The 26919-nt window shown below is 39.7% G+C and overlaps 1 long non-coding RNA gene across 2 annotated transcripts; it reads left to right on the plus strand.

The window, feature by feature from the left end:
• The first annotated feature begins 2070 nt into the window (after window positions 1-2070).
• Window positions 2071-22998, plus strand: LOC119231748 (uncharacterized). Of its 2 annotated transcripts, none has more exons than XR_005121933.2 (6): window positions 2071-2264; window positions 4016-4234; window positions 4894-4982; window positions 10760-10879; window positions 19502-19693; window positions 22399-22998. It is a non-coding gene; the product is annotated as an uncharacterized LOC119231748 (long non-coding RNA). The 2 variants fall into 2 exon arrangements; XR_005121935.2 differs by having other exon boundaries at window positions 2072-2264; window positions 19580-19693.
• Window positions 22999-26919: the final 3921 nt, after the last annotated feature.

The following is a 26919-nucleotide window of genomic DNA, read 5'->3' on the forward strand; positions in this document are numbered from 1 at the left end:
GCTTCCCCAAAGGCTGGAAGAAAAGGGCATATAGCTTCAGTTGGCTGAAACAATTTCTTTTGACAGTCTTGAGTTTCCTCACGCAGAGATTTTAAAGAGAGTTGTGGGTAGGGTGGCTAGTGGCATGCTAGGGATGCAGCTTTGAATTCTTAGTAACTACACTCCTGTTTTGTTGAAGTCTTTATCCAACAGATTTTGCAGATTAGTTGAGAAGCAGGTTTAGAGCAGCCTAGATAGAGCTGTTGAAGGAGAGAAGTTTTTTGTCATGTAGTACTGCTCTTTCAATTTTTAATCATTCCCATTTCACATTATTCCCAAGAGATAACTCTATGCATCTTAAATTCTCTTGAACGTTTAAATTTAAAAGGATTACTAAGTAGTTCCCATATTGAAGTTGGTTTTGGAGATGTTGGTTTTGGAGAGTGGGGTCCTTGGGTTAACTCTGGGGAAAGTTTCACTAGAGCTCCTCATTCAGCAGCACCAGTGAGTTTCCCAGGTGAGTTTCTCCATAAGACAGAGGAATTAATTATATCCAAAAGGGCAGGTTTATTATAAAAGGGAGGGAAGGGTAAAGAATGCTTGCACAGACACAAGCTGGCAGAAAGAGCTGCCCCTGAAAGGGTCAGGTTTGCTAAGAGAAGTCTGCATAGTTGCAGGCAGGCAGACTTGGGAGAAGCTACCCCTGCTGCTTTGCAAAGAGAAAGAGTTGGCGGGGAGGAGCTCCTGCGTAGGCCCAGTGGGGTAGAAGGGCCATGGCTCCTGTTCCGCAAAAGGAAATGGTTGGCAAAGAAAAACACCCCCACAGTCTCTGGTGGGTAGAGGGGCTGCTGCCTCTTGCCAGTGCAGAAATTGCCCTGATATAGTCTTTTTCTCTTTGGGAGGGGCTCTTTCCTTGTGGTGGTGTTAACTTTTGTTAATTATGAATTACTACACAGCATATGAAAAGGATCAGAGATTCTCCAGTGGCCCTCATTTGCCAAATCCTCTTTCCTTTGGTCTGCGCCTCTTTATACTCTCTCTAGCAGTCTGGTACTTGCTCTAGAAGTTGAAACCTAAGGATTTTTCATTTCTATAGGGGGTTTAATGACTATGTTAATCACTTCTACCTTAACTGCCAGCTCCTGGCATGGCATGAGCCAGGTTTCTGGTCTTGTGGTGCCTCCTTTGCAATTTTCCCACTCTTAACCTTCATCAGTATCATCGTCACCTTTTCCCCCCAACTTTGTATTGCAAAATTTTCAAACACTTCGAAACAGTTGAATGTGCCTTTCTACCCATCTCTTCCAAGTAAATAACATTTTCTGAATTGTTTTCCTTGTCTCATTGCTTTTCTTAAATTTTGTGAAATAAATTTCAAAGATTTAATTTCTTTTTTTTTTTTAGAGGCATGTTTTATTTATTTATTTGTTTGTTTATTTATTTATTTATACAAGCACTGGGTACAGTCAGAAGCGTGGGAGGGTGAGAGAATTCACCAGAGCCAGAGCAGGGAGCAGAGCAGGCAGAAGGACCGAAGTACACTGCTGAGGGGAGCAGCGGGCGGCAGGAGAGGTCTGCGCGCCATGTGGGACCCTCCTCCGGTGGCCTGGGAGCAGCCAGGGATCGAACCGGCGTCGCAGAGGCCGCGGGCAGCTTCGCAACCCAGCGCTCAACCGCTGCGCCACCGGGGAGGCCCATCAAAGATTTAATTTCAACTCTAAATACTTCAGTAAGCATGACCTCATTATACGGTACATTTTCTTACGTGGTTTTAATATTATTTTTACAATTAAAGTTACCCAAGTGCATATTCAAGATTCCCCAATTGCCTGCAACTTTTTGGACAGCTGTCTTTACTCAGTGGAAATTTGGATGGAGGAACACGCATTGCAGTCTCTGGTAAACTTCAAATTGAATCCGGGGGACACTGAGACACTAGCGCAGGCGTCAAGGGCAATTAGTTTCAAACTTCTGAAAAATCAGAAACACACCTACAAGGCCTCATTAGCGGGAGCGGCCCCGGTGTCTCACGGGAAATGTAGTCTCCTCAGTCACAGACGCCCGCGCAGCACCTTGGGAAATAGTCTCCTGGCTCTATCTGCGCATGTGCAGCTCCGGTCCCGCCTCCGTGCTGCCTCTGCTCTAAGCACGGTCGCATAGTGTCTGACGGCTGTTCTGGTGCGCGCTGATAGCGAGGGTCCACCGCAGGTGATGGGGAGTCTGTATGGCCTGGGCACCAGCTTGTGCCCGGGGAGGGGAGAACAGGAAGTCCAAAAGTCCTCTAGGTGGGACTCTGAGGCTGACCTCATCACCAGGGGGTGGTGGGGCAGGTGCTCGGCGCAGTCCGGGGTGAGCTGGTGGTACCCTGGGCCCGGCCCCCCTTAGAGTTCTCGGTGAGATCTTTGCAGGCGACGGGAGGCTGAGTAAGCGGGTTTATCATGTGGACTAAGAGCGCGCCGCAAAGCAGAGGTGGAGGGTTTGCAGTGAGAACCCACCTGTGGAGACAGAAGAATCTCGTTACGTTTCGAGTCAACCACCTTTAAGCAGATAAAGATAAATAGCCTAGACAGGAGTCAGGTCTTTTCAGACAAAACAAAATTCATAGGCGTAAACTTAGAGATTTAATGGACTTCATGAAACGACTCGTGAATTCGTGGTTTTCGATCCATGTAGCAAGTCGCTCTCGGGAGCTGTACAAAATGGACGGTTTTTATAGGGAGTGGGGCAAGGAAATTATTAGCTGAAGAAAAGGAAGGATTGCTTCTGACAAGGTTATCTTCACTTGGGGGAAGCTGGTGTGGGGTTATTCTGTAGATTCTGTTACCTTCTCCTGGGAGTTGTTGAACCTGCAGTTAATTTTAGATGGTAAGTCCTGATTTGAGGAGGTGGAACTTAGTGGAAGTGTGGGCATTTGGGACTTGCTGTCCTTTTTAGCACCTATTTGAAAATAATGATGGTGTTCTTAGAGATTAGTTATTACCTGTAAAACAGATAGCCAGCTGAGTGCCAACTCCTATTCAGAGGGCACTTTGTTCTCTTCATTGGGGGCCTTCTGTAAACAGCATAATGTTGGCTTTCTTGTTGTTGTTGTTGGACCCTCGCCGGCGGCCGGTAACGAACCGGCGCTGCAGAGGCGCAGCCTCGCAGCCCAGCGCTCAACTGCTGCACCACCAGGGAGGCCCCCTCGCCATGTTGGTTTTTGAAACCATTACCATCTGAGCGGAAAGAAAACAAAAAACAAACAAACAAAAAAACAAACCAGGATCAGGTTGGTTAGGTGATATGCTCAGGTCAAACCTAGCGTGAGGGCGTTCCCATTCTAGGGAAGATGTACTTTCAAACTCAAGCGCTATTCATATGTGGCATCTGCCCCAAACCAGCATTAAAGCCTTCATTGCACTTAGCAGAGTGACCTGTCCCTAAATACCCAGAGGTAAAGTAAAGCTGGAGGGAAATATGAATGCTGGCTCACCACTGTCAAATGTAAGTGGAATTTCTGGTGTCTCTTCAGAATCCTTGGGTCAGACAGAGGCCGCTAGCTGAAAGGGCAGGTGGGTTATGTTTTGAGTCTGAAATGATAGTGAATTCCGAGAGAGCCAGGCATGGGGCCCTAAAGTGAATTTGTTTCCTGGACCCAGGTCCTAGGTCTTGGAAACATATTTACTGTAGAACAAAGCAGTTTTTGTCATACAGGAATGCGATGTTGAGGAACAGCAGTTTTACCTGGAAAAGAACACCCCAGTTCTTTCTCTCCAGAACAAAGGGCAGAGAGGAGCAGGGCCTAACACTGCACAGTCTGAAGCTGTTCTTGATCCCTGAGCGCATATTGGAGATGTTGCTGCTTGCAGTAGCTACCACATGGTGTGACTGTGTGGGATTCGGGCCACCCTTCAGAAGAGGGAAGTGAGCTGGCTTGTGTGTTGCCAGGAAAGGCCTCCTTGTGGGAGAACTTGTGAGAGAGAGCTGTGGGGGGAGGATGTCACCAGCCAGGGTGTGGAATTCTATCTCCAGACCCTTAATTCCTCACTCTTTACAGATTCTGTGCCGCTCTCAGCCTGCCTATCAACACAGGGAGCAACACTGACTTACACTGACCTCATGGAATCTCAGAGTGATGTCCCACCCAGGGTATCTGCCTAATGAAAGCTTGAACGAAATTGAACCGCAGTGATTCAGTGACCTGTGAATTGAAACTCAGTTTCTGACAGAGCCAGAAGGAAAGCACAGTGAAGTTGACTTTGATAAGTTGACTTTGGTAAGTCACCAAAAGAGCTTATAAAAAGAATCATTTTGAAAACTAACTTGCTTAAAACTAAGAAATATTGTTGCCTTAAAGCACTTAATACTTCTTTTATTAGACTTTCTATGGTTTTACTCACTTTGATGGTAAGCAGTATTAATAGGAAATAGTTTAGTGCTGCAGCCTAGTTATTTTGCTGCATTGATTTAATTTTATTTTTTTTAGAAGAAACAATATGCTTTATTATTTATTTATAAAGATTTTAATTATTTTTGCATAGAAGGACTGGGATATAGGCCAGAGGTGTGGGGGGGTGGGGGTGAGAGGATTCACCAGAGACAGACCAGGAAACAGAAGAGGGGGAATCTACTGAAATACACTGCTGAGGGGAGCAGTGGGCGAGACAAGAGAGGTCTGTTGCACAGTATGTGGGTCAGCTCCCTAGCTGGGGATCAACTCAGGCCATCTTAGTGATAGTGCAGAGAGGTAGCCTTAGGCCACAGGGAGGCCGTGCTGCATTAATTTTAATGTAACCAATTCTGTATTGTGTTGTTTCTGTAAATTGCTCAGAAAAACAAATGAACTATCTTTTCACTAGAGAAAAGTTTGTATTCAGTCCATGTAAAGCTGTTGGTTGTGGTGGACATGACCGTTTCTGAGTCTTACCTCACTAGGTGGTGCTACAGCGTCCTTCCTAGGCCTCCCAGTGGAACCTTCCAGTTCCCTCCACTTTCCCCAGAGCAACAGAATGGACACATTCCAGGTGAGCTCATTATTCATTCCCTACTTGGCATTGTAATGGATTTATGAGGCTAGAAGGGTCTATACATTAACAGGAAAGGAGAGATAGAAATAAAGGCAGTCTTGGGAAAATATAGTTTGAACATTAACTCTGATGTTTGCTTGTTGGCTCTTGGAGGTATCCTTTGTTAATGAGTATTCCTTCTAGTGAGTAGGTTGCTTAGGTTTTAGTTTTGTCATGAATTGCTCTGAATTTTTTTGAGTGTTTTTTCTGTGTGCTGAAATACATAGGTTATTTCCTTTAATATGTAATTATTGTGAGTAACATAAGTTTTCTGAAATTAATTTATTCTGTGAGCTCATATCAGGCAAACTTACAATCTCCTCCTTGTCCTATCCAATTTTGGTTTTATGGTTATGTTAGCCTTATGAATGAATGAGTGAATGAATTAATGAAATAATGCTGTCTGCTGCTTCTTTTTACTTTGCTTGATGTTTTTTTCCCCTGTAATTTATATGAGAAAACTGCCTGCTTTTTTTTTTTTTGGGGGGGGGAGACTTATGTGAAGATTTTGAGAGTTGAATCAGTTTGTTAAATGATCATGATCTCTCCCATGCTTTTCCTCACTATGTATCTTACTAAGATCAAGAGTGTTTGATGATCACATTTAATTAAAAAAAAACCTTTTCTTTAGTTATTTATTTTATTATTTTTTTAAATGTTACCTAGACTCAGGTCAGAACAATATCTTCTCTTACTTTTGTAAATTTTATAATTATAGGTCTGTGCTATGTTGAGTTTTATTTTGGTGCAAGGCAGAGATGAAGATAACTTGCTAAGTTTTGCTTATGCATGTCTGATACTTCCAAGCACATTCACTGAAAAAAATATGCTTTCTTCATAGATTGCATTGGCACCTCTGTTAAGAATCATTTGGCATTATATCTTTGTGGTTCTTTTTCTGGGTTAGTGTTCTCTCTTAGTCTGTGTCAGTTCTCTGGCCAATACCACACTGCCTTTATTATTCATTATTCTTGCTTTATTTTTTTTTTTTTTTTTTTTTTTTTTATAAATTTTATTGTTATATTCCCCATACAATTGCAGCCCCCCATTCTGACCCCAATCCCTCCCCTCCCGCCCCCGCCCCCTAAAAGTGTCTCTGTTTCATAGTTTTTTGTTGATTTTGATTTTCACTTTCTTATAGTTATTCATTTTCCTGGTCCCTTATTTAAGTTTTCTAGATTCCTGCTATGAGTGAGACCATCCGGTATTTTTCTTTTTCTTTTTGGCTTATTTCGCTGAGCATGATCCCTTCCAGCGCCATCCATGTTGCTGCAAATTGCATGTGTTTATCTTTTTTGAATGCTGAGTAATATTCCATGGTATATATGTACCACATCTTCTTGATCCAGTCATCTATTTTTGGGCATTTGGGTTGTTTCCAAAGCTTAGCTATTGTAAACAGTGCTGCTATAAACATAGGGGTGCAGGTGTTCTTTGGAATTGCTGTTTCTGTGTCCTTTGGGTAAATACCTAGGAGTGGAATTGCTGGATCATATGGAAGCTCTATGTTTAGTAGGTCCAGAAATCTCCACACAGCTCTCCACAGTGGTTGGACCAGTTTGCACTCCCACCAACAGTGCAGAAGAGTTCCTTTTTCTCCACACCCTCGCCAGCATTTGTTGTTGCTAGTTTTTTTAATATGTGCCATTCTCACTGGTGTAAGATGGTATCTCATGGTAGTTTTGATTTGCATTTCCCTGATGGCAAGTGATGTTGAACATTTTTTCATATGCCTGTTGGCCATTTGCATTTCCTCTTCAGTCATTATTCTTGCTTTAAAATGTCTTAAAATTATAATGTTGCTCTCCCAACTTTGTTTTTGTTCTTTTTATTAGTTGTGTTGAATATTTTAAGTTCTTCCTCTTTCATTTAAGTTTTAAAATTCAGTTTTCTATCATCAAAATGTGTTCTGACTTGTGTATGCTCGCAGTGACTGTATACATCAGTTTAAGATCTCCCTTTTGTTTTCCAGAATCTTGTAACTGCAATGCAGTGTCTGATTTCATCTGTATATTCACAGATACTTTGAGTGTGAATATAGAGCATTTGCCTAACTCTGTTACCTTATTTCTGTTCTTCTAACAAATGTATGACACAGTTAGAAAAACCTATTTGTCTTCTTTTTATGTCTCATTTACTACTTATACAGAATGCATTACTCTGACACTTCTGGGCCCCAAAAGTGTATTTGTTTTTTTCCTCCCACTAGCAATTTTATGCCATACTAGCTGGGTATCCTACAATTTAACTGTATTCTGTTTCTACCTGAAGAGAATATCAGATTTCACAGATTTAGACCTGAGTCCCACAAAACTTTCCACCTACTTGAGATCACAGGCTGAAGGGGAGCAGTCTAGTTATCAGCTATAAATCTGTGAATAACACAACCCTGTCTTTGGTTTCTATTACCTTCTTACAGTGGCTCACAGACTCAGGAAAACATATTTATTAGAAGTATTACAGTCCTGTTATAAACAGTTTATTAAAGGATATGATAAAGATACAAATGAGCAACCAGATGAAGAGATAAGTGGAGGTTTAGAGCATCGCAAGCCCTGGATCCTGTCTCCATTGAATTGAAGTTCATCCTGTGGATGGATGGATGTGTTCAACTATCTAGAAGGTTTTTAAACTCAACTTTGGGAGTTTTTTTCCTTTGGCCACATTGTATTCAGCTTTATTAAATATAACTTTTCATAAATAATTATGGTATTTCACACAAGATATAGGAAGACAGTGGCTTACAACACTCAATAAATAAAACCAATAAAGTCTTTATTTGATACTCTGAACAAGGAAAGTTTAGAGTGTAGGTCATTTCACACTTAGCATGTTAACAGCTTTTCACAAGCTGACCCTGACTTTCTAGAAATGAAATGAAAATAGTGAAATTATCAGTCTGATGTTCCCTAGTATCAAAAAAGGAATTGTTGCTCTTTTGAGGATGCCATCTCAGCAGTCACATTGGAACACCCAGATTGTCACATACTGGTAACCATTTTTTTAAAAAAAAGATTTATTTATTTATGCATACAAGAACTGTGGTACAGGCCAGAGATGCAGGGGGTGAGAGGATTCACCAGAGACAGAATGGAGAACAGAACAGGCAGATTGACTGAAATACACTGCTGAGGGGAGCAGCGGGTGAGACAGGAGAGGTCTGCTGTGCCCTGTGGGTTAGCTTCCTGGCCAGGGATTGAACTCATGTTGCAGTGGCTGGCGATAGCTTGATTGTGCTGAGACTTTAACCCCTTTGCCATCAGAGGCCCAAATTTCTGTATTTTTATAGAACTTGATAAAAGATAGTATTCGGGCCTCCCTGGTGATGCAAGGGGTTAAGATGCAACCTATGAAGCTATCCACAGCCACTGCAACATGAGTTTTATCCCCTGCCAGGCAGCTACCCACATGGCGTGGCAGACCTCTCCTGACTCGTCCACTGCTCCCCTCAGCAGTGTATTTCAGTAGACCTGCCTCTTCTGTTTCCCACTCTGTCTCTGGTGAATCCTTTCACCCCCCACATCTCTGGCCTGTACCCTAATTCTTGTATGCATACATAAATAAAATCTTAAAAAAGATAGTATTTCAACTTTACAGTCACCAGAAGCACACAGTTAACAAAAATGTACCCACTTCATTTGGCATCTCCAGCCTTTCAACTTTCTGTGCTGAATCTGTTTTGGCATCTCTCTATTTGTCAGGATTATTCCCTTCCTTGTCAGCATCAGCTTTACCCTTTTCCCCCTTTGGGTAACTTCTCTTCCTACTTTGAGGGGCCTTTTTAAGCTTGGACTCTGCCTTTGGAGGAGCACATTTAGTACATAACCTTATGGATCTTCTCTGTGCCTGGTCTTTCACCTTGGCCTTATCCCCTTCAGAATCTCCTTCAGCCTTTCTCTTGGGCATGCTGGCAGCTGTATGGGTGCTGGACATGGGTATGTGGGGATGCATAGGGTTTGATCAGTCTAGGGGGTTCTTCTCATTTCACACTGGTCCAGATATTTGGGATTTTTATGGAGGATTCATCACATAGGGTTGATCAGTTATTATTCCTATCTCCAGTTCTTTCCCCTCTAGAGAAATGGAGCTAAAGTTTTGGAGTCTTTAATTATGGCTTGAGATTTCTGGTTACCAACCCCCATATAGACCGTCCAGTCTCCAAATTAGAATAAAAGATGCTCCTAGTGCTCTCATCAGTTAGGAGTTTATAAGGGATTTAGGAGTTCTATGCTAGGAATGGGGGTGGAAAGTATTAGTATTTTTGTCTTTCTGCTTCAGAGTTCTTTGCTTTAATTATATAAAGATGAACTTACAGCTTTATAATCTAAAAGTATTTACTTATTAAAACTGTATTAATACTTTCATAAACTGCAAAAAAGATGAGACAGATGTGCATTTATAGAACTGCATTATCACTCATACCACATCCCTGTGGAGAAAATTCCCAGCATTACCTCGTTTATCTGGAAGGACACAGAACAATCCTTGTTTAGATGTACTTATTCATCTACTTTTCCAGAATGGTCAGTTCTCCATTTCTTAATGGTTTTCTTCTGCTGTGAATATGCTTGCCCAGTTGTCTGCTTCTTACAGCAAACATCTGCCTTCCTCATCTACCAGCTGTGATTACGAGGGCCCTACAGAAGATTGATTTAATCTGTTCTGAGAGGGTTTCCTGGTGGCCCTCTCCCATCATCTTATCTGGAATATCATATGCATTTTTATAGCCTCTTTGTCATGTCTTACTGAAGCAGAATTTTGAAAAACAAAACCAGGGGTTCATCTACTCCCCACATGAAATCTCTTACTGAAGATAGTATCTATGGGGACTGACTTTGACTGGCCAGCACTTGTTTATTTGTGATGTCAATCATCTTGCCTCTTGTTTCCCACCTCTGGACTGACTTATGCATCAGCATTTATCCAGTTGCTCCAGCAGCTTCTTTATGCAGAAATGTACAGAAAAATAATGATTCAAGTTGTGTTCCTTTCATTGATAGGGACTATTTTCCCATTCATAATTCCCATAGCTCTACTTTAGTGCAGGCTATCTTTCTTTTCTTTAATTCAATTTTTTCCTTTTAAAAACAAAAAAAGCAAAACCCTCAGGCGTTTGCTTACCCATTCCCTACCCACAAGAACTACTAATTTGATCTCTGTTTCTGTGAGCTTAGTGTGTTTTGTTTTAGGCCCCACAGATGAGAAAGGTCATATATTGGTCTTTCATGTCTGACTTATCAGTAGGCATAATGCCATTAAGTTCCAAAAATTGTTCTCATTTGTTTCTCTGGCTAAGATTTTCCCAACTCTTCTTCTAGAGCATGATTTCTGAACAAGTCTGATCACAGTTACTGTTTCCCTAGCACGTACTGTTTCCCTAGCATGTACCTCCAACTGGATGTATGTACCTAGAGAATGCTCAGGACAGTGCATTGTGTAATAAGAAAAGATTAGTCATAAAGCATAGTCATAAAAACTATCCAAAAAAAAGATGATAAACTTTACCAGTAGTATTTCACTGACAGTCTATGTATATAACTTATATACAAATACATTAGAGCATAAGAATAGTATTTGTATCAATGATGTGCGTACCCCCAAAGTGTAACACAGTGATATAGCCATTATACAACTTTGTTTTACATTCTCAATAGTAAACATGGTATGAGTTCTCAAAGGTATTTTCCACATCACCTGTTTCTGAATGAATTGAAAATGTGCTTTACTGGCATCAGTGTCATTCAAGGACGTGACTGTGGAGTTCACCCAGGAAGAGTGGCAGTACATGGATCCTGTGCAGAGGACCCTGTACAGAGACGTGATGCTGGAGAACTACAGCCACCTGGTCTCAGTGGGTGAGCAGCCCTTTCCATGTTTCTCTCTGTAGAATGTGATTTTTTCTTCTCTCTTTCTAAAACTTTAAATTTCTATATAACAGAAAAAAAAGTCAGTAATTTTTAGTGTGTAATTTGATGAGTTTCAAAAATGTTTATAGGCAGTTACTGCTACCTTAATAACGATATAAAATATTTGTCAACTCAGAATTTCCTTGTAGCTGTTTGCAGTCATTATTCTCACCCTTCCCTCTTCCTAACACCTTCAACCACTGAACTACAACTACTTCATATATCAATATTTTTGTCTTTCCAAAATGTTATTTACCTCATACATTATTTACTCTTTTTTGATGCTTTTTCTTAGATTTTAAAGTTCATGCATGTTTTTATGTATATCATTATTCCTTTTATTATAATAGCATTCCTTTGCATGCATCTTGTCATAATCTGTTGCTTGTTACTTATATACCATTTGATAGTCATATAGGTTGTTTTCTATTTGGGCTACAAAGATTTTTCATTTCTTCTATGTAAATATTCCAAAGTATCATTGTTCTTATGGTAGTTTATAATAGGCTACCAGATGTTTCCAAAGTGACTGTACCCATTTTCTTTTTTTTTTTTTTAAAGATTTATTTATTTATACAAGAACCGGGGTACAGGCCAGATGGGCGGGAGAGTGAGAAGATTCACAGAGACAGAGCGGGGAACAGAACAGGCAGACTGACGAAATACACTGATGAGGGGAGCAGCGGGCAAGACAGGAGAGGTCTGCCGCGCCATGTGGGACCCTTGCCAGCTGGCCGGGATCAAACCAGTGCTGGAGAGGCTGCGGATAGCTTCACAGCGCTGTGCTCAACCTGCTGTGCCACAGGGAGGCCCGCTCCAGAAGATTTAAATAATCCTATTTGAAGACATGAATCTAATACATATTTATTAGTAACTGTTTTGTGCCTGATTCAGCCTGTCAATTACCAGCATTATAGGTGGGCCCTTCCATCCTTGTTCTGATTATGACTGAAATATGCATGCATGCAATAACCATCGAAAACTTTGGAATATTAGAGATGTAGATTAGATTGTAGAGACTTGCAAATTCAAAGCACACTTGAAGCCACAGAGATTGGAATAGAGAGTTTATGTAAATAGGTTAGCCCTGAATGATATATCTATAAGTATAGCAAAGAGATATACAGGGTAAATTCAGAAAAAATGTGTATACAAGGTTGTTTTTGGAGCTGATCTATTGGTGGGGTTGGGGGTGGGGGAGGGTGTGTGGAATAGCCTAGTAAGAGTATTACAGAAAGACACTGTGGACTTACAGATTTTTCTAATGCCATTTTGAACACCTGAAATTATTATGCAGGTAATGTGAAAACTTGCTTTCATAAAAGAGAAAACTCTTTTATCTTCCTCTGTACCTCCCCCTCCCCATCTACCCTCCTCTTCTTACCACCAGCACAGGCGCTGATTGCTTCAGATCATCTTAGGCTTTTGTAAAGCCCTGACAATACTGCATAGAGTTTGGGTGGCAAAAGGGTAGTAGTCAAATAGACACAATATATTAAAGGATATTTCCATAATTTATGAGAGCAGGGTGAAACATATGATGCCCAAAGTTCTCACAATTGGTAGATACCAAAATTGCTGAAAAGAGGGTTGTGAAATATGGGACTGGGTTGAAACCCATTTCAAAAACATGTATAAGCATATTAAAAAAGATCATTTGATGATCAAAAAAGACTTACTTTCCAACAACACTAATATAACCCAAAGAACTAGAAACCAGATAGAGCAGTGAGCTCAAACTAGGTGGAAAGATAGATTTTCTGGGCCTCCCCTGGTGGTGCAGCAGTTGAGTGCTGGGCTGCAAAGCTGCCCACAGCCTCTGCAGAGCAGGTTCAATCCCTGGCCATCGGCAAGGATCCCACATGGTACGCAGACCTCTCCTGCCGCACCCACTGCTCCCCTCAGCAGTGTATTTCATTAGTCTAACTGTTCTGTTCCCCGCTCTGGCTCTGGGGAATTCTCTCACCCTCCCATGCTTCTGACTGTACCTAGTGCTTGTATAAGTAAATAAATAAATCTTTTAAAAAAAATATTTTCCTCTAGTCTTTCTGGGCATTTGTGTTCCTATGACTGATATCCAGGATATTTAGAGGTTGGGCTAAATGATTTTTTCTTTAAACATGAGGAATATATGGTCTCATAAACTTTTGGTGTTGATGTGTTCAGAGAAAAATGGTACCTCCAACTGGAAGCATGTAACTTGATGGGTATCCTATCATTGTTATCTACTACTATCCTTTGATAGTTTAAGAACCTAGATTCTAAAAATATCCTAAATGTAAACCCTTTTCCTGTGGTCTTCCCCTCCTCCCACCCACAATCATTGATCTTTTTTTCCTGATCATTAAATTCATCTCATTCTCAGATTTTCCATTTCTAGGATCCAACTCTGAAAACACTTATATTCCTAATTCTTTGTTCCTTTCCTTTATACCTGCTTCTTTTCTCAAATTTTAAAATTATATCTTAAAATTCCAAATGGCTACAGTATTCTTTTTCTAGGATATTCCTTCATCTAGTACAACAATTCTCCCATCTCCATCCCTTCCCCTCTATCCCACTGCCACCTCCCATGGAAAGTGAATATAATATATATATTATAGAATATATTCTATAATATATATATTCTATAATATATAGTATAATATATAATATAATATATATGTGGAACTAAGATATTGTGAGAAACAGCAAAAAACAAGTCAAATATATACAAAGGCATGTGTATATAGTGGCTTTTACATAGAAGATAATTCTACCCTTTCTTAAGGAATTTTTAACATTCTCATTTTTAAAAGAATGCCAACTCATTCTCTTACTGAAGAGCCAGGAAAAGCAAGACAAATATTTCTTTAATTGTGTATTCTGCAATGACAAAACTTTGATTGCAAATCAAGAAAAGATTCAGGGAAGCCTTTTAATCTGCACCCTCTCCATTCAGAAAACTATGAGACACTATGGGGCCTAAGTGTCTGTCTACTCATTGACTTCCATAATTACTCAGACAATGAGGAAAAGTTTAATGAATCTCATTTCAATCCCATAAATGAGAGAGCAAAATCTTTTGATTACAATAAAATTTTATTTTATTATTATTATTTTTTAAAGATTTATTTATTTATTTATACAAGCACTGGGTACAGTCAGAAGCACAGGAGGGTGAGAGAATTCACCAGTGTAAGAGTGCAGAGCAGAACAGGCAGACTGATGAAATATACTGCTGAGGGGAGCAGTGGGCGGCAGGAGAGGTCTGCGTGCCATGTGGGACCCTCACCCGGTGGCGGGGATCGAACCAGCGCTGCAGAGGCTGTGGGCAGCTTCGCAACCCAGCACTCAACCGCTGCACCACCGGGGAGGCCCCTACAATAAAATTTTAAATGCATATTTTTTGTATAAGATGTTTGTACTTTGGGACAGTGTTTTGACTATAACCAATGTGTTAATACTATTTTGGATAATGCTGCTTTGAAAATACATGTAAAAGTGCCCATCCCCACCTCCCATAATGATGTTACTATAAATTTGGAAGCAATCTGAATAATAAATAAACACTTATTTTCTCTCAAGGAATTCACACAGAGAAGACTAACTGAATTTAAGGAAGGTGAATGTAGCAAAATATGGAGCAATTTCAATGGAAGTGTTACTCCAAATAAGATAACTGATATAAGAGAGAAAACTGCTGGTCAAATACTGCATTCCAGAGGATATCATATATCTCACACAGGAATGAAAGCTCTTGAATGTGAAAATAACCTCAGCCACAATTTAACCATTATACTAAATCAGAAAACTCACACAATGGAGACATCTTGAGCTAAAAACACACACAGGGCAACTTTCAGTATTCATTCGGCCTTAAATAGACAACAGAGAATTCCCAGTAAGCAAAATGAGTGTAATGAGTGTCAAAAATTATTCTCTAGGAGGTTGTCCTTTGTTTTACATCAAATAACTCCTATAGGCGAGAAAACCTATGAATGCAATGAGGAAACTTTTTCCTTTAAATCATTCCTAACAGTCTATCAGAGAACTCATGCAGGAGAGAAACCCTACCAATGTCATTTATGTGGGAAAACTTTCAAGTGGAAGTCACACCTCAGTGGACATTAGAGAACTCACACAGGGGAGAAACCCTATCAATATCATCTCCATTTCATATCTCCAAATACATCAGAGAGGTCACACAGGGGAGAAATGCTATAAATGTGATGAATGTGGAAAAGCTTTCAGTCACAAATCAAGCCTGGGAAGACATCAGACTATACATATTAGGGGGAAGCCCTATAAGTGTGATGAATGTGGGAAAACATTCAGCCAGAAGGGAATCCTTTGAAAACACGAGACAACTCACACAGATGAGAAGCTGTGTATGTGATGACTGTGGGGAAACCTTCAACTAGAAATCAAACCTTATAAGACATCAGAGAACTCACATAGGGACAAAATCCTATCAGTGTGCTGAATGTGGGAAAGCATTTAACCACAAATAACACTGCAGTGGACACCAGAGAATTCAGTTAGAGGAGAAACCTTATCAATGAAATGAATGTGGGAGGGCTTTCATCTCTGTGAAATATCTTAGAATACATCAGAGAAGTCATATCAGCGTGATAAATGTGGGAAAACAGTCATAAGTCAGGCCTTAGAAAACATCAGATAATTCACACTGAAGAGAAACTTTATCAATGTGATGAGTGTGGGAAAACTTTCAACCTGAAGTCAAGCCTTGAAATTCATCAGAAGAGTCACTCGGGCGAGCAACCTCATAAATGTGATGAGCGTGGAAAAACTTACAACCTGTAGTCAAGCCTTGGAATGCACCAGAAGATTCACTCATGGGAGCAACCTTATAAATGTGATGAATGTGGAAAAACTTTCATCCTTAAGCCAGTTGTTGAAGAACAAACAACTCATACAGGGGAGAAACCCTATAAATGTTATGACTGTGGGAATGCATTCAGACAGAGGTCACATCTCTGTGTACACCAGAGAATTCACACAGGGGAAAAACCCTATAAATGTGATGAATGTGGGAAAACATTCAGACAGAAAGGAAATCTTAGAGAACATCAGAGAACTCACATAGGAGAGAAACTCTATGAATGTCCTGAATGTGGGAAAGCTTCCAGCCTGAAGACAAGCATTAGAATACATCAGAGAAGTCACACAGGGAGCAAATCTTATAAATGTGATCAATGTGGTAAAACATTCAGCCTGAGATCAACTCTTGGGGAACATAGTACTACTCACACAGGGGAGAAACCCTATAAATGTGATGAATGTGGGAAATTTTTAGAAAAAAAAATTAAACCTTAACATCACAGAAGTCACACTGGGAGGAAATCCTACAAATGTGATGTATGTGGCAAAACATTTAGAACAAAATCACACCTCACTGTACATTTTAGGGTACAGATGGGAGAAATCCTACAAATGTGATGAATGTGGAAAAACTTCCAGACGGAAGGCAAACCTTAGGGAACACTGGAGAAGTCATACAGGAGGAAAACCCTATAAATGCAATGAATGTGGGAAAACTTTCAGCCTGAAGTCAAAACTTGGAATACATCAGAGAATTCATATAGGAGAGAAATCCTATCAATGTGGTGATTGTGGTAAAATATTTAGTCAGAAATCCCACCTAAATGGACACAAGTGAATTCATACTGGGGATAAGCCCTATAGATGTAATGAATGTGGTAAAACTTTCAGCCTGAGATCAAGCCTCAGAATACATCGCAGAACTCACACAAGGGAGAAATCCTACAGATGTGATGAATGTGGGAAAGCTTCTCAGCAGAAATCATACCTCAGTGAACATCAGAGAATTCACACAAGTAAGAAACCATGTGAGTGTAATGAATGCAGGAAAACTTTTAGCCTGAAAACAATGCTTAGAAAACACCAGAAAACTCACATAGTGAGAGTCCCCGTAAACTTTCAGCATGAAATACCTCAATGGACATTAGAAAATTCACATGGGAGAAATGATTGAAATATTTGTAAGCTGTCAAGCCTTGGAATACATCAGTGAAATCACTGTGGGGAGAAACCCAATGGTAAATATTAAAATGGTGAATATGAAAAGCTTTTGGTATGAAATCATAGCTCAGTGGATATCAGAGAACTGACACTGCAAACAACCCAATGGGTGTTAATGAATGTGGGAAAAATTTCCTTTGGAATCAGACATCACAGTGCATCAGAGATTGCATAAAGAAACAACTATGTTACTTATGTGGAAAATGTTTGTTTTGCAGTTTCATTCTAAGAAACCACTTGAGACTGTCCACATAGGATAGTTTAGTGAATTACATTTTTAGCAATTAGTCTTATCCTTGAGAACAGTGGTAAACTTGTGTGAGAATTCAAAGAGATTTCAAATGCAAAAACACAAATAGAGGAACACAGATTTTCTCTCAGGTTCGAATGTGGCCATGCAAATTGAAAGGTAATAGCGAAGAGGTGTTCTTTTTCATGTAAGAGAAGATGTCACAGAAAAGAGATCAAAGAAGTGTTCTGACTGAAGCTTCTATCCCATTTTCTGAAAAGGGCAATATAGTTGTGAGAAGTGGCATGACAAAGGAAAAAGGTTTTCAGCTTCTAGAGTTGGTAAGTTTTGTCAAATGTATGTTCAAGGGAACCAACAGCAGATGAAGTTATTAGAATAAGAGTTCTTTAAACAGATAGTAGTTGATGCCTTCTCCAGTGATTTTGTTTTCTCTTCTTCCTAAGGGAGATATGATGGGAAACACCTTCATGAAGGGAGATTTATACCCTGTGCTTCATCATGGTGATGAGAAACTTCATATGTGATGAATGTAGGCAAGGTTTCTGTCAGTAGTGAAACCTCAGCATCAGAACTCACAGGAAATGAAATTTGGTAGTAACTAATAATGGAAAAAATTTAAAACCTTTATGCTGACATCAAGTTTTGTATTATACCGGTAATCAGTATATGAACAACCCTGTAAATGTCATGGATCTTGGAATACTTTTAGCCAGTAATAATAGCTTAGAGATGATCAGAGTATTTGATGTTTGGCAACTGTCAAGATGAAGGTAGAGTAATTTCAGCCACAAGTTAGGGCTAAGAAAATGTCGACCTTGGGCTTCCCCGGTGGCGCAGCGGTTGAGCGCTGGGTTGCGAAGCTGCCTGCAACCTCTGCAGCACCAGTTCGATCCCCGGCTGCTCCCTGGCCTCCGGAGGAGGGTCCCACAAGGCGTGCAGACCTCTCCTGCCGCCCGCTGCTCCCCTTAGCAGTGTACTTCAGTCCTGCCTGCTCTGCTCCCTGCTCTGGCTCTGGTGAATTCTCTCACCCTCCCGCGCTTCTGACTGTACCCAGTGCTTGTATAAACAAATAAATCTTTAAAAAAAATAAAAGATAAAACAGTAATAAAAAAATTAAAAAAAAAAAGAAAATGTCAACCTTGCTTGCTTAAATATGTACATAACTCGGTGCAGCAGACCTCTCCTGGCTTTCCCACTGCTCCCCTCAGCAGTGTACTTCGGTCAGTCTGCCTGTTCTGTTTCCCACTCTGTCTCTGGTGAATCCTCTCACGCCCCGCCCCCCACACACCTCTGGCCTGTACCCCAGCTCTTGTATGCATAAATAAATAACTCTTTAAAGAAAATATATACATAACACATAGTGCTGGAAGGTGGAAAGTCCAAGATCATGGCTCTGGCCAATTTGTTGTCTCATCAGCACTCACTCACTGCTGCTGTGAAGGCTGCCTTTTTACTGTTTGCTCTCATGGAGGAAGGGGCAAGAGATTTCCGTTATAAGGGCACTGATCCCAGTCATGTGTCTTCAAAAGTCCCCCATCTCCAAATCCAAGAACATTGGTGATTTTGTTTTGAGGTGAATTTTGGGAGGACATCTATTGGCAACATCTTACTGGAAGGAAACCATTGAATGTATAAAGACAGTCGTTCAGTAACTAAGAAGTTTAGTTCTTACCTTGTATTGTGTAATTCTCTGAGTGAAAGAAACACTGAAGGTAATGAATATAGAAAAGATTGTGTAGGAATTCAACCATCAGTAAACTTCCATGTAGAGAAATACTGAAAAAAAAAATTAATGATTTTTGTCTAAAATTGAATCTCACTGAGTAGAGAATTCACGTTGTAAAATTTAGAATGTAATCAATGTTGATACCTTCAACCAAAAGCAACCTTTCTCAGTACAACCCACAATGCATAGAGCAGCAGAGAATATCATTTATCAACTGAATGAAAGAAAACTTAGAAAGTATTGGGTTTGGGAAATCCTTACAGCAGCCAACTCATAATAATAAAAGAGAGACCCTAGCTCTACATATGTTCTTCAATAACCATTTCCTTCTGTCCCTAGAGCCATAACTAGTGCAAACACTGTCATTCAAATGAGATCGGATCACTAGCTTTTAGATACAGGTTTAGGTGATAGCAGGACAGATGCTTTCATGCTATGTATTTTCTGCTGTCCCTGCATTGAAGATGGAGGAGTACCACATGGAAGGAATCAGGGTTCAAGAGTTTCTGTGATGAACAATTATCCTCTAACCCTTTGTGTTTTGTAACAGGAAATGTGTTCTCTGCTGAGCCATTACAGATTTTGATATACCAAGCACTGATACATTCTTTACATCCTTCAACTTAAGGAAAAATGAATATGATCTCTATGAAAACTGCCAAGTTGTGTGTCAGATTCACCACATGGGAGAAGCTCTTGTTAACAGATCTGCTATTAACCACAACTTTCATTAATCACACAAGTAAGAGGATTTGTCTGATGTTTCCTAAGGGCTGTGTTTAGGTTGCGTCCCTGTTGTAGCAACACAAAAGTTGATTTGAGGATTTCTCAGTACATTAATCATTATTAATGATATTAATCATTATCAACATATTAATCATTATTAACAGATTGAATTGTATAATTTGGTTAATGCTCTACCTCATGTTTCTTCACAAAAAAAGACATGCAAGGAGTTACATTCAGGCTGTATGTATCTATTATATATACATATATATTTATATAAAATAGATTTTTATACATAAATATATCAATATATCAATATATATCCTCTTAGTCCTCAAGCTTTTACTCACAAATTTTAGTTTTTCTGATCATTTCCCTAATCAATTGTTACTGTAGTTGAAAAGCATTTTTTGAGTGGATATCCTTTTCAAATGAATTATTAATTTATAATAATATATACATTTCAGGGGTGTTTTTACCTCTGATGTACAAGCTTCACTTCACACACTACCAGTTTCCATTATTACATTGATACCCTCTACCCTTCCCACCTACATTCTTGCCACTTTCTCTTTGGTAACCACTGTGGTTACCAAATGTATTAAAGATCTAGATATAAGACTTCCAAAATAATATAGAAGAAAATACTGATGTTGTGTTCCTTGACATCAATTATAAGGATGTCTTTGGAGAGGAACTGGATCACGAAGATGTGGTACATACACAACGGAATATTACTCAGCAATCAAAAAAAATAAATGCATGCAGTTTGCACCAACATGGATGGAGCTAGAAGGGATCATGCTCAGCGAAATAAGCCAGAAAGAAAAAGAAAAATACCGGATGGTATCACTCATAGCAGGAATTTAGAAAACCTAAATAAAAGACCAGGAAAAAGACTAATCAATGCAAAGTAATAATCAAAATCAACAAGCAACTATAAACCAGAAACACACTATGGGTCGGGGGGGATCAGGGAGAGGCAGGGAGAGGAAAAACTAGAGTCAACATAAGGGGGGGGGTGCAATTGTGTGGGGAATATAACCAAAATAAAAATGCATACATTGTACAAAGATGAAAAATAATGTAAGAATTATATAAAATAAAATATTAAAAAATTAAATAAAAACTGATGATTCTGAAAAATGAAAAAACAAAACAAAACTATGCTCTACAATGTTAGTGGCAACGCTATTTGTAATATCTAGAAAATGGAAATCCAAGTGCCCACTGATAGAGAATTGCATAAAGATGTGGTATATACATCCATATTGTGGAATACTCTGTTATAAATTGGAAATGAAGTTCCAGGGAATTATGTGTAGTAAAGCAAACCAGAAACAAAGTCATATAATGGACAATTATGTAGTGTATGATTCCATGAGACAACATACTTTGAAAAACTTTGACATTAATACAATGAGTTTCCTGAGGCTTAGGAAAATGGTTCATGGGATTAAAAAAAAATTGAAAAAAATCTTTAAAAAATAAACCAGTATGAACAAAAACTCAATCAGAGACAGTCTTAGTGCAAATACTTATTGAGTCCTATTTTTCAGTTTGGTGTGGACTTTTGTTCATGTCCATATACATCAAAATTGTGGCACATTTTAGGTGAGAGTCTCTCAAGTGTGATAATACCTTGAATGGTCATCAGTAACTAGGTATAACTATATTTTCGTAAGCTACTTCCAAGTCATAGAATCAAGGACTTTCAAAGCTGGTGGGGGATTAATCTGCTCCAGTGTTTTGTAGATTTGAACCTGTCATTCCCCCTCCTCCATAAACGTAAAAAAAAAAATTCAACAAGATGGAATTTCATGCACAAGATGAAGCTAGTTGATAAAGGACCAGCATACGGTTTTGCACCATTAAGTAATTTTCCTGCAATACCGGCCCAGGGAGAAGTGAAAGTGAGAATGTCATGACAAAGACCAGGCCTACAGGCAGGAGATAGAATTTTGGGTTAAAGTAGCAATAATCCCAAGCTCTCAAATAAAACAACTTACCAGATTTCAAATGTTTGTAGGCAATTACAAGAAAATATGTTTTATTATGAACTCCTACGGGACATTAGAAGCTCTGTCCATCTCACTACTGATAGCCCAAGAGTCGTGGCTTATCCTGGACAGAGCCTGGCCTGGGAGTACTGGCGGGGTGTTTGCCACCCCAAGATTCAGGAAAAGATCTTTTAAGTAATGCACTGCAGCCATAAATGAAGCAGGCCCTGTACGACAGGAGCTTTGGGAGATTGCAAACTATCATTCCAGTCTGTCACTGGGTCTCCCTCTCTACTCCTCCAACTTGCCTCCCTCTGCAGCTCTGGCACATGAAATATCAAAACAGACAGGTGGAAGTGGAACTGAATCTATATGTTGTTTTAGAAATAGTTTTAGATAGGTCCTTCCCTGGTGGCGCAGGCAGTTGAGCTCCGTGCTGTGAAGCTGTCCATGGCCTCTGCAGCGCTGGTTAGATCCCGGCCAGCTGGTGAGATATGTTAGATCATGGCCAGCTTGTGAGATAACCACAGACCTCTCCTGTCTCGCCTGCTGCTCCCCTCAGCAGTCTGCCTGTTCTGTTCCCTGCTCTGTCTCTGGTGAATCTTTTCACCCTCTGGTACATCTGGCCTGTACCCCAGTTCTTGTATAAATAAATAAATCTTAAAAAAAAAAAAGAAATAGTTTTATATAGTTGCTATTTCTGTTCATTTTATCTTCTCAGATACCATTTAAAATGGATACCATCCTCAGATGATTTCCATCAGCACAGAGATCCTTGTGCAGAGTTGGGGTGTTTCCCAAAAGTGAAGCTTGGCCCATTATTGAGGTGCCCTTCCCAAGTTGGAGAGGTCTGCCCTCTGCATCCACGGCACATTCATCCTGAGGGGCTGGGCTTTCATTTTACTGACATGAGAACACTTGAAGATGAGGATGCGACGGTGGTCCTATGTTGGACACAGGAGTGTTCATGGAGAGAACCAGAGTTAATACCAGTCATTAAAAAAACAAAAAACAAACCCAAAGCTTCTGTCATTTCTGAATAGGAAGGAGGATAATACCCAAGGAAATTTTACCCTAGTAAAGTTGGAGATGTACTGGAAGCCTCAAAAAATTAGTTCACTTAGCTCAGGTGGCCAAATATCCAGAAGGTGTGTAGTTCCCTGGGATATGTGGTGGATTCCCTGCTGTTCCTGTTCCTGCTGCTGTTGTTACTGGATCTCTAGAGTTCACATAGCACAACCTCATACATAGGGTCTCACTTGAAAAGAAGGGGTAGAGAAAAATGAGATGAGAAGATTTGGGCATTTCTAGGTAATGAGTGGATTACAATGAGCTACAATGTCAGGGCAGAGCCTGTAGCCACAGCCCTCTACTCTCAGGTGAATGTCAGGGATGGAAGTGGAATCTAAAGTCAGCAAAGTCAGGGATATCGTCTCCCATCCCCTGTCCCAGGTGAGTACCTTGGAACTCATTCTTTTCCATGAGTCTTCTTTCACTTTGGGAAAGGGTTACAACTTCCTTTTCTACTAAAAAATTGAACTAGAGAGGAGGGTAAGTCTTTTCCAGGTTTTTGTGCAAATTTATTGTGTCACTTCAGCAAAGTCACTCTACAACCTTGGGTTCAGGTATTTCTTTCAAGGAATAATAAAGCAGACATCAGAGAAGTTTTACAGGTGAGACGTAAAATGATAGGAATCCATTTGAGGGCCAGAGACAGAGTGCCAGGAGGTGAGGGTCTCTTGTCTAATTTCCATCTCCCACAAACTCTCTCCTCTCCTCCACTCTCTTCTGCAGAGTGGACTCTGGTTATTCCTGGATATGACAGAGGTGCGAGTTACATACTACCCAATACTGCCCTCAGTTTTATCTCAGCAGGGAGTCTGCAAAATAAACAATTTTCACTTCAGTAATATTCAAATATTTCCCCCCTCATGCATTCTCCGATACAATGTGTTGTCTGATTTACAAAGTAAAGTTTCCCCACATTCATTATGTTATAGGGTATTTTCACAGTGTGACTTCTGATGATAACTGAATGCAATTTCTGCCTGAAAACTTTTCATAGTTACCACATTTACAGGGTTTCTTCCATTCTGACTTCACTAATGTATTCCAAGGCTTGATAGCTGGTTGTTAGTTTTCACACATTACAAAGTTTTTCTACTGTATGAATTCTCTGTTGTATATGGAGATACCATTTTTCACTGAAGGTTTTCACACATTCATCACATTTATAGGGTTTCTCCCCTGTGTGTATTCTCTGATGATCTCAAAGGGTTAACCTTAAGCTGAGTTTCATCACATTTATGTTTTCTCCCCTGTACGACTTCTCTGACATTCACTGAGGTATGATTTCCTGAGGAATTTTTTTAAGATACATTTATTTATGCATACAAGAACTGGGGTACAGGCCAGAGGTGCAGGGGGTAAGAGGATTCACCAGGCACAGAGTGGAGAACAGAACAGGCATATTGACTGAAATACACTGCTGAGGGGAGCAGCGGATGGGACAGGAGAGGTCTGCTGCGCCATGTCGTTCACAGTGCTGTGCTTAACCCCTTGTGCCACCAGAGAGGCCCACCAGAGGCAAGTTTTTGCACATTTATCACTTATAGGGGCTTTCCCCTCTATGACTTATATGATGGATTCTTAGATATGGTATGGAGGTGACAGCTCTCTCACACTCATTCCTCTGTGAATATTCTGATGTACATAGAGGTGTTTGTTGTGACTACACGTTTTCTGGCATTCATCACATTCATAGGATTCCTCCCCATGTGAATTTTCTGATGTCTTTCAAGGTTTGACTTCTAGCTTCATATTTGCCCATATGCATCACATTGAAAGAGTTTCTTGCCTATGTGACTTCTGAGAAGTAGGCTAAGATAGGAGATGGAGGTGAATGCTCTCCCTCATTCATCATATTCGTAGGGTTTCTCCCCTGTGTGAGGGGTTTAGGAACACCTTAATGTGACTTCTGCCTGAAATGTTCCCCCATTCAATTATATTTATAGGGCTTCTTCCTCATGTGTGTTCTTTGATGTACTACTAGTACATTTACTGCCAGATTCAAGTGAAATAACTTTCCCACATTCATTACATTCATAGTTTTCTCACCTATGTGAATTTTTTGATTTAATATAGGTCCAACTTCCTAGAGAAGGATTTTTGACTCTTATTACAATTATAGTGTTTTTGCTTTCTGGGAGTTCTCTGATGTATCTTGAAGGCTGACCAAGAACTTAAAATTATACTATATGTATTATTATATCAAGGTGTCACCATTGTGTGATTTCTCTGATTTGCTGTAATGGGTAAGTTGCGGCTGAAGTTATTTTCCACATTCAAGAAGTTTCATTCCTGTGAATTCTGTGATATTCTCTGATATATGGCATTTGATCCAAAGTTTTCTCTCCTGAATCAGTTCTCTGAACTAGGGTAACACCATTGAAATTGCTCTTTATTTTATTAAATTCAATTTCCTTAAATTCAGGGTGACTTTCTCTGAGTGAATACTTGGGAAGGTAGTAAAGATTGACTTATTACATCAGTTTTTTTCCAAATTGATAGTAACGTGTTTTGGGGGTACTCATACATAATGAAAGCTGACTTATCAAGAAAAGTATTAATCTGTTATAGTTACAACACTGCCCCAAGTCTAAAGCAAATTACGGTTGCGATAAAAAGATTTCACTCCACTGGTGAAATGAGATGCATTAAATACATCAGCCTTCTCTTTGAATAATTGTGGGACACGTGTAGGGATTCACCTATGAATGTTGGACAGATTTATTCCTATTATTTATCCCTATTATTTATTCATTTTCAGTGCAATTTTCAATGTAATTGTTTTCTTAATTTCCCAATAATCAAGTATTAAAATCATAATTTTTCATACTAAACTCTACTGTTTAATTTAGCTTCCCGGAGACTCTAACACAGTAGAAGCAATTAGCTGAATGTCTTATTTACCAAGAAACAGTTACATTGTAACATCTCATCTATAGTAATGGGAGTAAGAGAAAACTAGGAAAGAGTAGCTGAACACTTATAAAGGCCATTTCTTCACAGTACGTCATTGTCATTTATAACCATGAATTTTTGAGCAGGAAAAAATTATATTCAGCAATGTGTTTATATCTATCCAATAATTATAGACAGATAATTTGACTCTAAAGAGTTTAGTTTTAGGGTCTCTCTGGTGGTGCAGGTCTCTCTGTGCAGGAGCACAGTGCTGTCTGCAGCCTCTGCAGTGTCAGTTCGATCCCTGCCGGCCTCGGAGCAACCTACGTGGTGAGCAGGCCTCTCCGGTCTCGCCCGCTGCTCCCCTCAGCAATGTGTTTTGTCAGTCTGTCTGTTCTGTTCCTCGCTCTGTCTCTGGTGAATCCTCTCACCCTACTGTACATCTGGCCTGTACCCCGGCTCTTGTATAAATAAAATATATCTTTAAAAAAATAGTTTAGTTTTAGTATTGAAATAATACATCTGTGGTGCATCATAGATGGTTTCACTGGAATATTTTACCAAATGCTTAGGGAAGAATTATGACTAATTCAGTAACTTTTATTTCAGAAAAAACTAGTACCCCAAACCAGAGAAAGGCAGTGTAAGACATGAAGACTACAAGTCAATTTAATGCATAAATATAGAAAAAATATGCACCATGACCAAGTGGGCTTTATTCCAGGAATGCAAAGCATTATTTGAAATTATCTATTGATGTTATACACTGTAGTATTAGGCTAAAAATTATATGACTATATCAGCTGATGGAGAACTCACATTTGACAACACAGCATCTATTCATAATAAAAGCTTTTCTTAATAAAATAGGAAAAAGGTGGACATTTCCTTAAATTGATAAACATCATTCAAGAAAATCTACAGGTAACATATTTAATGAGGGAAGATTTAATGCTTCCCTCTAAGATTGGAATAAGGCAATCTTGTCTATTCTTGTCACTCTTACTCAATATAAATACTGCAAGTTCTAGTCATATAATAAAGTAAGAAAAGGAAACATAAGGCATATTGATCAAAGAGAAAGAAATAAAACTGTTGCTATCCCAAGGGAACATCATTGTTCATTTTTGTACAGTACTTGATTTCTCCCCTCAGGTATAGTCCCCATAAGTCTCCTACCACCGCATCACCTGTGAATCATTGTCATGGTCCCTTGTGCTCGTCTCTCCTCTGTTTTGACCCCTCTCCATCCCACCCCCCATGCTGTAAACCTCAGGTC

Source organism: Talpa occidentalis, unplaced genomic scaffold, assembly GCF_014898055.3.
Source record: "Talpa occidentalis isolate TD23 unplaced genomic scaffold, MPIMG_talOcc4v2.1 talOcc4.7, whole genome shotgun sequence".
NCBI classification, from domain to species: Eukaryota; Metazoa; Chordata; class Mammalia; order Eulipotyphla; family Talpidae; genus Talpa; species Talpa occidentalis.